Genomic DNA, 16,096 nt, shown 5'->3' on the forward strand with positions numbered 1-16,096 from the left:
AGAAAAATATCAGATGACTTTCTTTATGATCTTAGAGTAGCTAAAATTAAAGAAAAATAAGACACAGAAAGAATCAATTATAAAGGAAATATTGGTTAAATTACCTTAAAATCATAGAATTTTAGAATTTGAAGACATTCAAAGATACCAATATAAACAATACAGGGTAGTAAAAATAGTTGTGCTTTATAGTAAATAATCACACTTTTGAGTGGGTTAATAAATGATAAATGAGTTTTGGTTTCTCACTAAATACTTGATTATCTTGGAAATTACGTAATAAGTGCCTACTTCATACCAGAACTTTATATAGATTATTTCTTCTTTATCACAATAATGCAAAGAATGCAGTAATACACTTTATTTACTGATACAGAAAGTAAGGCTCAGGATTTAGTTTTAATTTACTAATCAAGGATTTAAGAAACTAAAGCTCTCATTTCTAATATGACACAGAGCTTCAATTTAAGTCACAAGATTTTTCTAGTACAAATTCTCTCTGTAGTCTGCCTTGGTTGCCTTAACTAAGAGTTTGGTTGCAAATATGTATTATGGGTTATAGTCAATGGAGTCACTTAAGTTATGAATAGGAGATTTAAGTATCATCTCTATACCACAGAAGCCTCCAGTGAGCTTTTGAACTTGTAGGATGTAACAGCTAAGTATTGAAGGCAACACTGAAGGGAAAACAGAAAAGGAAAGGAGAACTTTGGCAAGAAGAAAAAAAGAAAACAAGTCCAAATAAAGAAGTATGGAAACTTAAGGGACAGACATAATTGTGAAATGAATTTCTGTTCAAGGCGAAGACTTGCAGAGAATTCTGGAGAGCTTGTCCAAGCATGGGCTCTACAGGGTCTCCAGTTTGAGCCTAAAGAAGTCTGAGAATCTCTCTGCTATTCAGCTTCCCTTTTCAAATGTTTCCTTCATCTCTGGAGTTAAACGACTCTCCAAGTCAAGGATATCTAGCCTTGGCCAAACGAATACTAAATGTATCTAAACTAATGTTTTCTTATTTTGGTGCATTTCCCAAAGTTCTTGATTAGATCCCATTCAATTTATTGAGTTGAATTTATTTTCATCACAATGCTTTACCTTTTCTGGGAACTTCAGGTTCCATAGAACCAGGCACATATTCGATGTCAAAGTCTATTGAGGTCAGTATTATTGGAGCAAATGACATGAGACTATCTTGTATGTACAAGATAGTTCCTTTCACGTAAATAAATGCATTATGCAACTTCTGTTCCATTTAAAAAGATAAATAGAGAAAGAAAGGAAAGAAAGGAAAGGAAATAGAAGAAAAAACAAAAGTTGTATACCAGCAAACTCCCATAGAGGGCAGTATGGTCTTAGATGTCTTACCATTAAATCTTATTTTAGTCTTATATTGTTATAAAAGAATATAATTACAGCCAATTATATAGAAACATAAAAGAAAATATTGGATGTAGGGAGATAGTAATTGAAAATGTGGGTATGAACCAATAAAAGGGTGGCCAGTGATTATAAATTAATAAGCAATCTATAAAATATTTAATTACTGAAGTCAAATACATTTTAAATTATCCATTATTCCCAAATTCAGACAGAACCATATGGATATTGATATATAAGTAATTTCTATCAGATTATGTAGTTTGGTATTCATCTTCATGTCAGAGAAGATTATTCTACCTTGGGATAATTGAATAGCATTTTTAATGGCTAGATAATATTTCTTTATAAGGACCTATGTGAGTTAATTTAAACTACTCTGCTCTTAATTTATTTCACTATAAATTAATTCCATATTACAAAATATTTTATTTGAACTTTTATCTTAATTTTTGATATTTTCCTTAGAAACTACTCTCAAGTTAAGAAATGTGGGTAAATAGAACATAATATGTAAACATTCCTTATCTCTATTACCAAAGTTGCTTATAGTAATTATTAATCTAGGCTATACGCATGTACATCTTTGACAGTCTTAATTTGCAATTCAAAAATAGTCTCTTAATTTTCATTTTAATTTGCAATTCAAGAATAGCCTCCCACTTTATATTAATTTATGACATGGAAACTCCTTGCTAAGAATAATAGTCCAGAATTAAAAATTCTAAGTGATCTCAGTAAAATCCTAAATAAGAAGTTCACAAAATAGATGATAAAAAACCTTTCAGAGATCTGGGAGGGGCAGATGAGAACAGTGAAAAGAAAGAGAATAGATTTAATATTATCTTAATGAAAGAAAAGTGTGAAGAGATAGAATGCTTTCTTGAGAAAAATATTTCAATTCATGAGAATCAGTATATAAGAATGGAGTTCAAAGTTTTGAGCAGTCTTAGTCTATCTGGTACAAAAAACACTATGTCCAGCGGGCTTCAGTGTCTCACGCCTGTAATCCTACCTATTCAGGAGGCTGAGATCTGAGGATTGGGGTTCAAAGCCAGCTTGGGCAGGAAAGGCTGTCAGACTCTTATCTCCAATAAACCACTCAGAAAATCAGAAGTGGCACTGTGGCTCAAGTGGTAGAGTGCTCACCTTGAGCTGAAGAGCTGAGGGATGCTCCCAGCCCCAGATTTCAAGCCCCACAACTCTCTCTCTCTCTCTCTCTCTCTCTCTCTCTCTCTGTTTCTCTCTCTCTCTCTCTCTCTCACACACACACACACACACACTATATATATATATATATATATATATATATATATACATATACACACACACACATACACACACACACACACATATATATGCTATATCCACTGCTTACCATCTGCATAGATTTGGTTACATTCTTGATTCCTCTGTGGATAGCTATAATGATTATATCTACCTTGTAGAGTTGTTGTGAGGATTAAGTTAGATATTATAGCTCATTACAGATTTTGAACTACAAGCCATATATAATATAGATCATTAACACTTTTCTTTTGGTCAGAACTCAGTAGAAATGTGTCTTGATGTCTGAACATCTAGAAAGAAAAGAAATCATTGAGTCATGAAAAAATATGGAATGAATTTCAAGCTAACAAGATGGAACTATGGAATGCATATCAACTTTATGAAATATAAGAATAGGGAATATAATGTAATATGATTGAAATATAATATAATATGAAATATAAGAATAAGAAAAAAGGATGTAGAAAAGTTAAAACCAAATATAAACCAAATAAATAGAAAATAAAAGAAAAAATGTTGCAAGCTACAGATGTCAGTTATAATGGCATATCACTTTTGGCTTGTCAGTTTTAGCAAAATAGACCACATAGTAGGAGATGTCAAGATAAAAAGGCAATTGAGACTGGAATGTCAGTTCAGAGGAATTCTGAGATTTCCATTGATTTGTTTGTTTATTTATATCAGATGCCTTTTCAAGCTCTCCCCCCTCCCTGCCTCAAACATGTTTTCAGTTTCCTGGTATTCATTTTTATTTCAAATTTAAAATTACCAAAAAAAAAACCGCAAAGCTTTTTAATTAAACAAATTATACAGAGATGTTTGCTTCATGCTCTAGGATATTAAGTGTATTTTGTGAGCTCTGTAATATAATAAATTTATGTTAGCTTTTCTTTCTAAATATTGCTTTGAGGTATTCATAGTATTTTCAAAACTTGTTAGTTTTAAAAGTACATGAAAATGATGTCATCACTCTAGCAATCCCAAGAATCCAATGATGAGTATTGTATACACTTTAAATAATAAATTGTTAGAGTAATGACTACTTTTAAGAAAAATAAATTTTTGTCATAAAATATTTTTAATCATCTTTAAATAGTGATACAAAGGAGTTTGTATTTTCCAGAGCAATTTATGAATACAAGGTATCTTGATCAGTCTCACCCCTTTTAACATTCTCACCTTTCCCCAACTCACCCACCCCTTCCCTTACTTTTCTTAATTTTGTAGTATGAATAATGGACTATTGACTACATTCTCCTAAAAGGTATTTTTTTTAGTGAACATAAAGACTAATTCTTCCAGTGTTTGATCTTAGGAAAATTTGTGTTGATCTGTATAAAACATGTGTATCTTTTTTTTTTAAAAAAAAGACTAAACATAAAGACTAAAGTAAAACAAAATAAAATGGAAAGTACAAAAGGTTCTACTAATCATGACTTAAATTAAAAGTGACTCATAATCTTCAGGGAAAGACAAACTCTTAATCTGAATTTTGAATCCCACAGCTTTATGTTGTTTGTAAGAATGAGAAATGAAAGGAAGTAATGAAAATCTGAAGTAACAGAATGATGAATGGGATGTAATGTTATTATTAATGTTAGAGGACAGAGGTCAAAGTTGAAAGCGCTATACAGGTTATAAAGTATATAGACATGGATTGATGAATGGCACATTTAGTGAAGAAGATACACCATCATAGACCTTTGAATAACAAACCACAGTAGCCAAAATAAAAAGTAGGAAGTACTTATAAGTTGTACCATGGGGGAAGAACATATGAAAGAAACAAACAAAAAAAATCACGTAGTACATTAAAAACAACAGCAACAAAGTAAAAGCCCTTGTGTCCCTACCTTGGAGTTCATTTTGCTTAGTAGGTGGCAGTCATTTTTTAAAATGACTGTTTTCCTCTCCAGTTTTGAAGCATTTATAAATGAGAATAATTCAAACTTCAGTGATTATAATGCATATACATGCAGTCATAAAAGCTAATTTAGAAATTAAGAGTGAGATAGGACCTATATAAAATATGTACACCTACATGTAAAAGCATGTATACATACTCATGTGTCTCAGGGCTGGCCAATGCAGACAAATTTGTGATAGTCTTATCTCCATTTCACCAGCCAGAACTGGAGACATGGTTCAAGTGGAAGAGCTTCCATCTTGAGTGAAATAAAGAGTAATTAAGAGCATGAGGCCCTGAGTTCGAGTCATTAAACATAAAGAATAATCCCTGAAGTTCAGACAGGTCTACAGTTCTTTTTGTTTGCAGAAATGACAGAACCTATGGCTGAGGTTTCAAGTTAAAGGAAATAGTCTGTCTCCTGTTCTGAATGGCAGCTATGGAACATGGTAAAATAGAAATACATTGTTGAAAAAAAATATAATCTACAGAGCAATGATGGAAGACACCATTTTTAGGAAAACTATCTACAAATGTGCATAGACATTTTAGAACTTGGTAAAGTTAATTTTATAAATTAGCAGCCATATATTGATTTCTGTGAACATGTACACTCATTGCTTATTTTTATTTTTGGTATAATATTAGTGTTTTCTTGTTTACTTACCCATTCCAATCTATTATTAATTATCTTCCACCTTAAAATACAGTGCATGTTATATTGCAAATACCATATACTGAAAAATGATGCTTAAACAATTGAAACAATAGGACTATTTCAACTGTAATTTGATTTCAGAATAGTATGTCAATGTTTTTTAATATTTAGAATAGCCAAAAATATATTAGAATCAATTTTAGTAACCTAAATTATTTTAAAATATGTTCCATATGTAAAGAGAGACTAGGAAACACTAAATAATTATTAAAAATTTTAATTATATATAAGAACAATATTGATTAAATAGCAAGACTTCCTAAGAGTTTACATATCCAATTCTAGTTCTAGCATTTCACATGTGGTGACCTTTTGCAATTCCTAAACCTAGATGGGTCTCAAAAGTGAAAGAAAATTAGAGGACTGCACCGATCTTAAAAATTCTACAGGGTGGATAAGAATGTTTTAGTTTTGTTTTCAAATCTTTTTTGTGTGTGAGTTCTTCATAAAGGTTATAAAGACCTGTACTGTCCAACTCATACCTTGCTGGAGATAGTACCTTAATTTTGTAGACTAACATATTTGGAAACACATTAGTTCACTTAGTATTTGATGCTGCTAAAACAAATTTGATTTTACTTCGCTAGTTAGAACCCTTCCATCATTTCCATTGCTTCCAAGTTAGATCATGTGACCTGCAGATAGGTTGAGATGGCATCTCACCCTGCCTCTTGTGTGTATTGCATGGCTTTTGCATGTTCTTTATCTTCTCAGTGGCATATCTCCACCCACTCTCCCTCTGTTCAGCACCTGCTCTCCCTTCAAGTCTTGGTTTACATGCCATTTCACCAAGAGACTATTCCTTCAAACATCAGTTTGTTTCCAGCTCCCTTCTTTAGGAGCTGGCTTCGAATGGGTTATATCACACAGATTAGGAGCACAGGTCAGCACTGAACCTTATAATTCCTCCTTCACTGAACATATCACAGTTCCTGCTTATATAAATATATGTGAAATATTGCTCCCAATGTACAAAAATTATATGTGTTCTGCTTAGCGTACCCCCCAACCCCCGCAGTACTTATGTAATTAGCATAAAATGGAAAGAAAGATTTGTTGCTTTTTGAATGAGTGTGATATTGACCATCATTCAATAAAGTTGGCTCTGTGGCTTTTGGGAGGACACCTTCAGGGATGAAACCCCACTTTTACTTAAGGACAATGATTTTTGACAATTCTATGAACAGCACCTTCAGTTGTAGACTGTAAATCTCTGTCCTAAGTTCAACCTTTCGATTTGTTTTACTTTCCTCATTTACGTGGTAAATCAAGAGCCATCAAAATGAAGAGCTTGGCCTTGCTTGGAGATGTTCAGCTAGAACACATCATGTTCGGCTAGAGCTGTCATGTTCAGTTAGAACCTGGTCCCATTTCCAACAGGAAAAGGATTTGCAGAGAAAGGATTTGTGTTGAGCACCAGGGATGAGAGGCCAACCCCTTGCTCCATAGAGGGAAAATGTAAACCTAAATCGAGGTGTACTGGACTCAATAAAGACTCAGTGAACTAGTCTGCACAGTTGCTTCTTCAAATTGCTCACTTTTTAGTTCATTTTCTCCTCAAATAATTTGTTTTAATTCATTCAATTAATGTTTTCTATTGATCTATCTATCATCTATCTATCTATCTATCTATCTATCTATCTATCTATCTATCTATCTATCTATCTATCTATGTTTGGTCCTACTGAAGATATTCAAGGTAATTAATTAGAAAGGACGTTCTATTCACAACATCACATGAAATTGTGAGTTACTTGTATGGTAAATAACTTTAACTTCCTGGTAGATGAGTGTATGCATTAAAGTGGTGCATATGAGGTCTCCAGTAATCTAGCCTCTTTGGGAATTCTTGTAGTACCAAACATTCACCCTTTATAGGATATCAAGTTTTATCTTTAAATTGTACTGTATGTTATTAAATTCTTTACTTTTTTCAATCTGGCACTTTGCTAATACTAACTGGTTACAGTACTGTTTAATCTTTTAAAATAATGTTATATGAATTTAAAGAGTAAAATCCTGTTCTGTTTAATTGCATTTTCTATCAAATAATAAGGGTCAGACCTATATTTTATCAACCTCTGGCTCTTGGTGTCCAAGTCCCACCATGTCCTCATAGTGATTAGAATTTTAGAGTAATGTGGCATTAAACGAAGTAGCTAATTTGTTGTAATATTTTGCCTTCTCTATGTTTTAATGATTTTTAAAAAACATCTTGAGTTTGTGGAAGAGAAGGAAATAAATCATATGCTTTTCCTCCATATGCCCCTTCTTTTTTTTTTTTTTTGTGAAAATACTGCACAGAGGGGTTACAATTACACGGGCAAGATAATTACATTTCTTATCAAGCATTGTAGCCTCCTCCTTTGTTTCCCCTTCCCATCCCTTCCCATCCTCCCCTCGCCCCCAATCCTCTCCCCCCCCCCCCCCCCCGCCCCCACCAAAGTTGTAAAGTTCGTTTTTCGACATAACGACTTGTATATCTCATTGTTGCAATGGGTCCACCTGTATCCTTATTTAAACGATTTGTTTTTCCCCTTCCCTTCCACAAATTATACCGACATCAAATACAGTGAAAACAGGGCTTATACCGTGGGGGAGGGACATACAAAACAACAAAGAAATCATCTTATAAATGTGTTGGAAACAATCGCATGAAAGAAAAAAACATTTGAATGCGTATCTTAGGGTTCATTTCCCTAACATCAACTTATCTGACCTTTTCTGCTTGACTCAGACATATACTAGTTATTGCAAATAAGGGAAACCATGGGACCTATGTTTCTTTGGACCTGGCTTACTTCACTTAATATAATTTTTTCCAAGTCTTTCCATTTCCTAACAAATGGGGCAATGTCATTCTTTCTGATGGAGGCATAGAATTCCACTGTGTATATACATTTCTTGATTCATCAACTGAGGGACATCTGGGTTGGTTCCATATCTTAGCTATGGTAAATAATGCTGCAATAAACATAGTTGTATTGGTAGCTTTAGTATGGTCTTGTTTGTTATCATTTGGGTAAATGCCCAAAAGTGGAATTGTTGGGTCATAGGGGAGGTCTATGTGGAGTCTTTTGAGGAACCTCCATACTACTTTCCAAAGTAGTTGAACAAGTTTACACTCCCACCAACAATACAGTAAGGTTCCCTTCTGTCCACATCCCCTCTAGTATCTGTTGTTTTTAGAGTTCTTGATTCTAGCCATTCTAACTGGGGTGAAGTGGTATCTCAATGTTGTTTTGATTTGCATTTCTTTTATGGCTAGGGAGGTTGAGCATTTCTTCATGTGTCTATTGGCCATCTTTCTTTCCTCTTCAGAGAAATTTCTCTTTAAGTTGTTAGCCCACTTGTTTATTGGGCAGTTGTTTCTTTGAAGATTTGTTGTTGGAGGATTTAATTTTTTGAGTTCCAGGTATATTTTAGATATGAGACCCTTGTCCGTTGTATGGCTAGTGAAGATCTTCTCCCAATCCGTGGGCTTTCTATTGATCTTGCTAGCTATGTCTGTTGCCACGCAGAAGCTCTGCAATTGAATCCAATCCCATTTGTCCAAACTTTCTTTGATATGTTATGTTTCTGGTCTGTATTAAGAAAATTTCAGCCTGTGCCAAGGTGCTTTCAGAGTGTCTGCTTTGACTCCGAGGTCTTTGATCCATTTGGAGTTGATTCTGGTGCAGGGTGATATATAAGTATCTAGCTTTAGTTTTCTACAAATAGTTAACCAGTTTTGCCAGCACAATTTACTGAAGAGGCTGTCTTTCTTCCATTCTATTTTTTTAGCTCCCTTATCAAAGATTAGATGGCTATAGGTCTGTAGGTTCATTTCTGGGTTTTCAATTCTATTCCATTGGTCCTGAGGTCTGTTCTTATGCCAGTACCAAGCTGTTTTGATTACTATGGCTTTGTAGTAGAGTTTGAAATTTGGTATTGATATTCTTCCAGCACTGTTCTTTCTGTTGAGGATCGTTTTTGCTATTGTTCCATATGAATTTTTGGATTGCCTCTTCTATTTCCTTGAAAAATGAGGTTAGAAGTTTGATAGGTATCGCATTGAATTTGTAGATAGCCTTGGGAAGTATTGCCATTTTCACGATGTTGATCTTTCCAATCCAGGAGCATGGGAGTTTTTTTTGCCACTTTCTAAGTTCTGTTTTGATTTACTTTTCAAGTTTTTAAAGTTTTCATCATAGAGGTCCTTCACTTCTTTGATTAAGTTAATTCCTAGATATTTTATTTTTTGTAGGGCTATTATGAATGGAGTTGCTTGCCCAATTTCAGCCACCCTTTTCTCATTGTTGGCACACAGAAAAGCCATTGATTTTGGGGGGTTAATTTTATACCCTGCTACTTTGCCAAAGTTTTGAATCAGCTTGAGTAATTTGGGAGTGGAGTCTGTGGGATTCTTTAAATACAAGACCATGTCATCTGCAAAGAGGGAGAGTTTTACTTCTTCTTTCCCTATTTGGATCCCCTTTATGTTTGCATCTTGTCTTATTGCTGTAGCTAGGCATTCTAATACTAGATTGAAGAGAAGTGGAGAGAGTGGACATCCTTGTCTCATTGGCTTTAGTTTTTCACCATTAAGTATAATGCTGGCTGTAGGTCTGTCATATATAGCCTTTTTTGTATTGAGGAATGTTCCATGGATTCCTAATTTTTCCAGAACTTTCATCATAAAGGGGTGTTGGATCTTGTCAAATGCTTTTTCTGCATCTATTAAGATAACCATGTGGTTCTTATCCTTGCTCTTGTTAATGTGATGAATTATATTAATTGATTTGAGTATATTGAACCAGCTTTGCATCCCTGAAATGAATCCTGTTTGATCGTGGTGTATGATTTTTTTGGATGAATTGTTGAAGTCGATTGGCCAAAATTTTGTTGAGAAGTTTTGCATCAATGTTCATCTTTCTTTGATGAGTCTCTGCCTAGTTTTGTGATGAGGGTTATGATGGCTTCATAGAATGAGTTCGGTAGTGAACTTTCTCTTTCACTTTCATTGAAGAGTTGGAGGAGTATTGGTGTGAACTCCGCTTTGAATGCCTTGTAGAATTCTGCTGTAAAACCATCTGGTCCTGACTTTTCTTAATGGGAGGTCTCTTATTGCTGTTTCTATTTCAGTGCTTGATATGGGCCTGTTAAGATGGTTTAACTCATCTTGGTTTAGTTTTGGCATATGCCCCTTTTTATGTAAATCAAATAAAAGCAAAAACACACTGAATAGTTATTCAGTTATTGGTCATACTCTTCCAGTTGTCCTGTTTTAATTATGTAGCTATTCCACCAAAACAAATCACTTCTAGTCATTTTTACAATTTCATACACTTTTGTGATTATAAAAGCATTTAAAAAATTTCATAAATTTTTGTGATATAAAAACATTTTTAAAAATTTCAGGAATGTACACAAATATAAAGATTAGAACTATTATTTCATTAGAATCAGAATTTCTTTTATGAAACATCATGAAACATTGATATATTTACATTTTAATATTTTTGAAAAAATCATATAAATTTTAATTTATCATTGTTTTTTCATGAATCTAACTTTCCCAGAAAATGTTTCCATGAATATACAACCCACATTATGAACATACTCAAATTAAAACAATTACTTCCTGTGGACATTTAAAAATGTTTATGTGTTCTTACAAAGTTGTAAATTATATGTGCTGAAGTTGTTATTTTCATAATTAGTTTCCTGGCTTAATGGATGCAGAGGTATTAAATGTCTTGAAATATATCCTAAATGACATACATATTAGTAAAGGTCAAATGCATGTAATTTTCTTTTGATTACTTTTGTTTTCTGACAAATCACTTGATTGTTTATATAGCCCTTGTTATACCCCTTTCTAAAAAGACAGTAAGTAATGAACACAAAAGATAGATACATAAATCCTATTGTTAAAAATGCAAAGCTTGATTATAACAATTGTGCATATAGTTTCAGTAGGCTTCTTAATATGTACTTCTAAGTAATGTAGATTTCTTCACAATATTATAAGTGAGAATGAAGAATAAATGAACCACAAAACTCATATTTGTGATATTATTCTCTAAGAGCTTTCTTTATTAAGTAGTTACACATGGTTTATAATTTTTTACATGAGTTCATGTTTCTTGATCAGCGTCACCTCTTCCATGTGTTCTCCCATTTTCCCCCTTCTGTCATTTGCTCAAACTTCCTCCCTCCATCCAGGCGCTTCCTCTTTGTCCTGGCCCCCAAAACATTGCCACTTCCTGGTAAAAAATACTCGTTTTCTAACACCTGTACATTCCAATCTGTAATTATTTCTAGGTCTTGAGTTTAGCTGATTACTCCAAAGAGATCCACATGTATGTATGAAAATGTATAACATGTCTATATCCAAGTATATATTAATAGATACTAAGGAATTTATAAACTAATTATTAATGCACATTTTTTATTATGAAAACTCTGCAGAATGCAATATAGTGTGTTCCAGTGGTGTCTAAGAACAAAGCAGTATTTTTAAAAAAGAAGTAAGTCAATTTACTTAGTCAATTTACCTGTTTCTTGATATTCTTGTATTCCAAAATGAAATTACTGAAATGTATTTGTTTAAAATTCAGTACAATTATTTGCTCAGGCATTGGTAATACTGATGCCACAGAGATTTCAGCTGGATGGATCCTGTTTGAATAAAGCAGAAAGGTAGAGGGAGATAGGGAGAAAGGACAGAGGGAAGCAGAGAGAAAATTTATCTGTATTTTCTTACCTTTATCTAGTCATCGAGGATTCTGAGGTTTCACTTCATTGTTGGGCTGTTGTTGGATTGTTGTTAGGGTGCTTTGTTGCTATTGTGTCATTCTAGTTGCTCTCATGTTATTATTAGTTTCATAGTAATATGATTTTCTCTAGTTTACTCAGATTGCTGTAGAATATGTATATGATTCTCCAGTAATGCCAAATCCTTTTTTTGTAAATAAAACTGCTAATATATAAGTGCACTCTGTGTAGGTTGACATTGTGTTTTCAATTTCTGAAAAGGAAATGTAAAAAGCAGAGTTTGACAAGGAACAAACTCACATTTTTAAAAGAATATTTCAAGTAAGTTTCTTGACTTATAAATAAGATGATCATGCCAGAAATCAATAAACTTTGAAGAAACTAGTTAATACTTCACATGTTTTACTTATTTTAAAATATGGAATTATAGCTTTACTATAGGTTCATGTAGTTTCATTTGTACGTTATTAATTTTATATTTAAATTTTTCTTTTGGTAGAAGAATCACATTCTTTCAAATTCTCTGATTTTATAATTCCCAGGTTAAATGGAATGAGATCCCAGTTGTCCATACTCTTAATCTTTTTGACAAAAATAATCACTAACTTCCTTATTTCTAGCTTCAGGAAATATTGAAATGCTATTGTCATTTCCAATTCACCTTTCAGGCCTCCTTAGCAATCTATCCACTACCTTTCCGCCAAGTCACTGAGAGGGATTTCTCAAGAAAAGAAAGCTCTGAATCCTAGCTTGTGAAAATACTGGCACTCACAGTGCAAAAATTAATTTTATTTAGAACTTTAGTTGACTAGCATATCTTTGATGTACATTAATCATGATAACTCTTTAATTCATCTTCTAGTTGTGGGGAGCAGAGCTGAATTTACTTATATCTGCAATTCTCATCTAACCTCGGTGGCAATGCAAAGTAAATACCCATGACCAGTGGTATTGTCCGGAATGGTTACCCTAGAGGAGGGCATTCCCAGCACTGGGCCCATGCACATTAGGCTGTAGACCTGTCTGTGAGATGCTTACTTCCCATAATCTCAGGTGGGATGTGGGAGACATCACAAGTCTCATTCCTATCAACAGTCAGGAAATCAGCAAACCAAAATCCTGGACTCCTTATTTTAACTTATAAGTATTTTATGATGAGAAAAGCCAGGAAGTAATGCCATCAAGTATAAGAAAGGTTTGTCTCCATTTGCAAACTGAATACAGACCTCTTAGCCATTTGTTAGTTATCTCTTAGGAAGTGAGTAGTTGATTTTTAAAGATCTTCCCTTAGACTAACAATGTTCAAATTTGTGAATATCATTATAGTATGTAAATTGTTCTAATAAAATACAATGGTGTATAACTGAACAATTAAGCAATCACTTGATGAGTCAGCAAATTACTGAAAATAATTATAAAGGTAGTTACTAAAATATATTCTGGCTAAAACATCCAATGAAACATTATCATCTTAACAACCCCCCCCATTTTGATATAGATCTATTCTGACTAAACCCTCAGTGAAGCATTTTATTCCTTAATTTATCCAGGGCCTTTCATTTTTCTGCTTGGTAGCCTGATACAACTTTCTGAAATTATTATTATTATTTTCATTTCTGTTGCCAGAATCAATAGTTGACACTCAACTCTTTTGTTCATGTGGAAATACTTTCACCACTGCATATATCATGGCTATTAGAAAGTTCTGTTGGCATGCAAGTGGTGCATAGTAGTCAAGTCTCTGTCCATGCCAAAATCAATTAATTTCTTCAAACGGTTCTGTAATGGTGAAATTTAAAACTACACCCCAACAAACAGAATCAATCATGGCTCTCAAGATATGTTTAAAAAATTGTGAACATAGTTGGGAACCAGTGGCTCGCACCTGTAATCCTAGCTACCCAGGAGGCTAAGATCTGAGGATCATGGTTCAAAGATAGTCTGGGTAGGAAAGTTCATGAGATTTTAATCTTCATTTATTCACCAAAAGCCAGAAATGGAGCTGTGACTCAAGTGGTACAGCAATAGCCTCTCAGGAACAGCACAGAGGTCCCGAGTTCAAGTCCCAGGACTAGCACAAAAAATGCAAATATAAAATATTCCATTGCAAAATCTTTACAACACTGAATTTTCTCTAGTAACACTCTATCTAGAATTGAAAGGAAAAATATTGTCTGTTTTTATTGTCAAGCAACTCAGCTTAGCTATGGGGAAAAGCTATGTTCATAAAGAAAAATTAGAAATTTTCTGTATTACACATGCTACTGAATCTACTAATGGGATAATCAATTAAGGTGTTCTCCAGGGGTGAAATGAAAGAGCATTCCATATGTCAGTCTATTTATCTCCTCAGCCTACCTCTCTTCTCACACTCTAGCATTCTCTGTCTTCAGACCTGGCTCTGTGCAGATCAGATTACTTCCTATTTTGCCCTGGCAGGAGGCAGAAGCTTGGACTCAACAACTGGCCTATTATTACCCACCTCACTTACAGTATCCCTTCAGACACAATACAGAAGGCAATTTTCAACTGATCTTATTATTCCCAGAAAGAAAAACATCCACATGAGTTTGTGACTTGTATATGTCTCCATAAGGAATTTGATCTTCTTTCTTTCAAACAGGTGAGATATGGTTGCCAAAGGATTTTACATGATTGCTTACTAGATGCAGTTTAAAAAAAAAAACTACCTCACAACAATAATAATAAAGTTCAAAGAGTAGATCTTAAATATATAAAATGATGCACATAAATCAGGTCTTAGTGAAGAGCTCAAATTTTAATGCAGGGAAGACTTAGGTCCTGATTTATATTCAACTGTCAATAGCATTTAACTTAATTGTACCTAACAATATTTAATTTAACCAACACGTACATTACTACACACTAACGAAGCTAAATAGTTGACAATTCATAAGTAGTTGACAATTCATAAAACACTCATCTGTTAAAATAGATCAAAGACTTTTAAAATTATATTGACTCTTCAAGCTACTTTGAGGATTTTAATTTAAAATCTATATTTCATAAATATAGAATTCATTTTCAGTTACTTGAACAAGGTAGATCAATATATATCTTTCAAAAGGTAGAGTTCCCTACCTCTAAGAAAAAACTAGTTATTATTCACTATTGAATTTGTGAATTATTCAGTATTAGGAAAACCTGTCATGTTTTCTTTTTTGATTTTTTTGTTGTTGTTTTGTGCTGGCTACTGGGGTTCTAACCCAGTCACAGCCTCTTGCTCTTTGCTTAGCTTTTATGACATTGCCATTTAAGCAACACCTCCACTTCAAGCTTTTTGTTAGTTAATTGGAGATAAAGTGTCTCTCAGATTTGTTTCCTCAGTCTGTTTTCAAACCAAGAGCCTCAACTTCTTGAGTAGATAGGATTATAGGCATGACCCACCAGAGGCCAGCTTTAAAAGTAGCTAGATTTTAATATAAATGTCTCATGTGGACACTGCTATCCTAATTTGAGAAATGAAATAATAGGTAGAAATTTAAATAACATAACTCCAGGTAATGTATTCTCAGAGAACAGAACTTACATTAAAATCTGGGTAGATTTACATAGATAACCTGTAGTCCTTTTCCTTCTCATGTGTGTTTGATTGCCTATTTGTATTATTTCTGGAGCCAAAAAAGATGTCTTTCAGAGGTTCACATTTAATTGTGACAGCTTCCCAAATCAGCGCTCCTTTTTCTGCCCAGCTGCGCATCATGAAACCAATTAAGGATTTGTCAAACAGACTGCATGTTGGCAGGACTAAATGCATGAATAGCCCCTCACCTTAAACAAGATCACCAGTTCTGATCATCTCAGCAGAATCTGATCTGTACATCCAGATCCTGTCCTTTCCACCCTGAGGGTTACTAGGGGGTCTTTTCTCCCATGTCATACTTTGAAGTGAGTCACTCATCTGTCTCCGAAGAAGTGATCCAAGCCCCTGGTACTGTTTATTTAAATTTCTTTTTTCCAATAAAAAGTATTGATGGAGAGAACACCTAGTCAGATATTTTTCTTTCCCTACTTCCTCCCCTTGATTT

Source organism: Dipodomys spectabilis, unplaced genomic scaffold (assembly GCF_019054845.1).
Source record: "Dipodomys spectabilis isolate Male_0828 unplaced genomic scaffold, ASM1905484v1 ptg000017l, whole genome shotgun sequence".
Lineage (NCBI taxonomy): Eukaryota > Metazoa > Chordata > Mammalia > Rodentia > Heteromyidae > Dipodomys > Dipodomys spectabilis.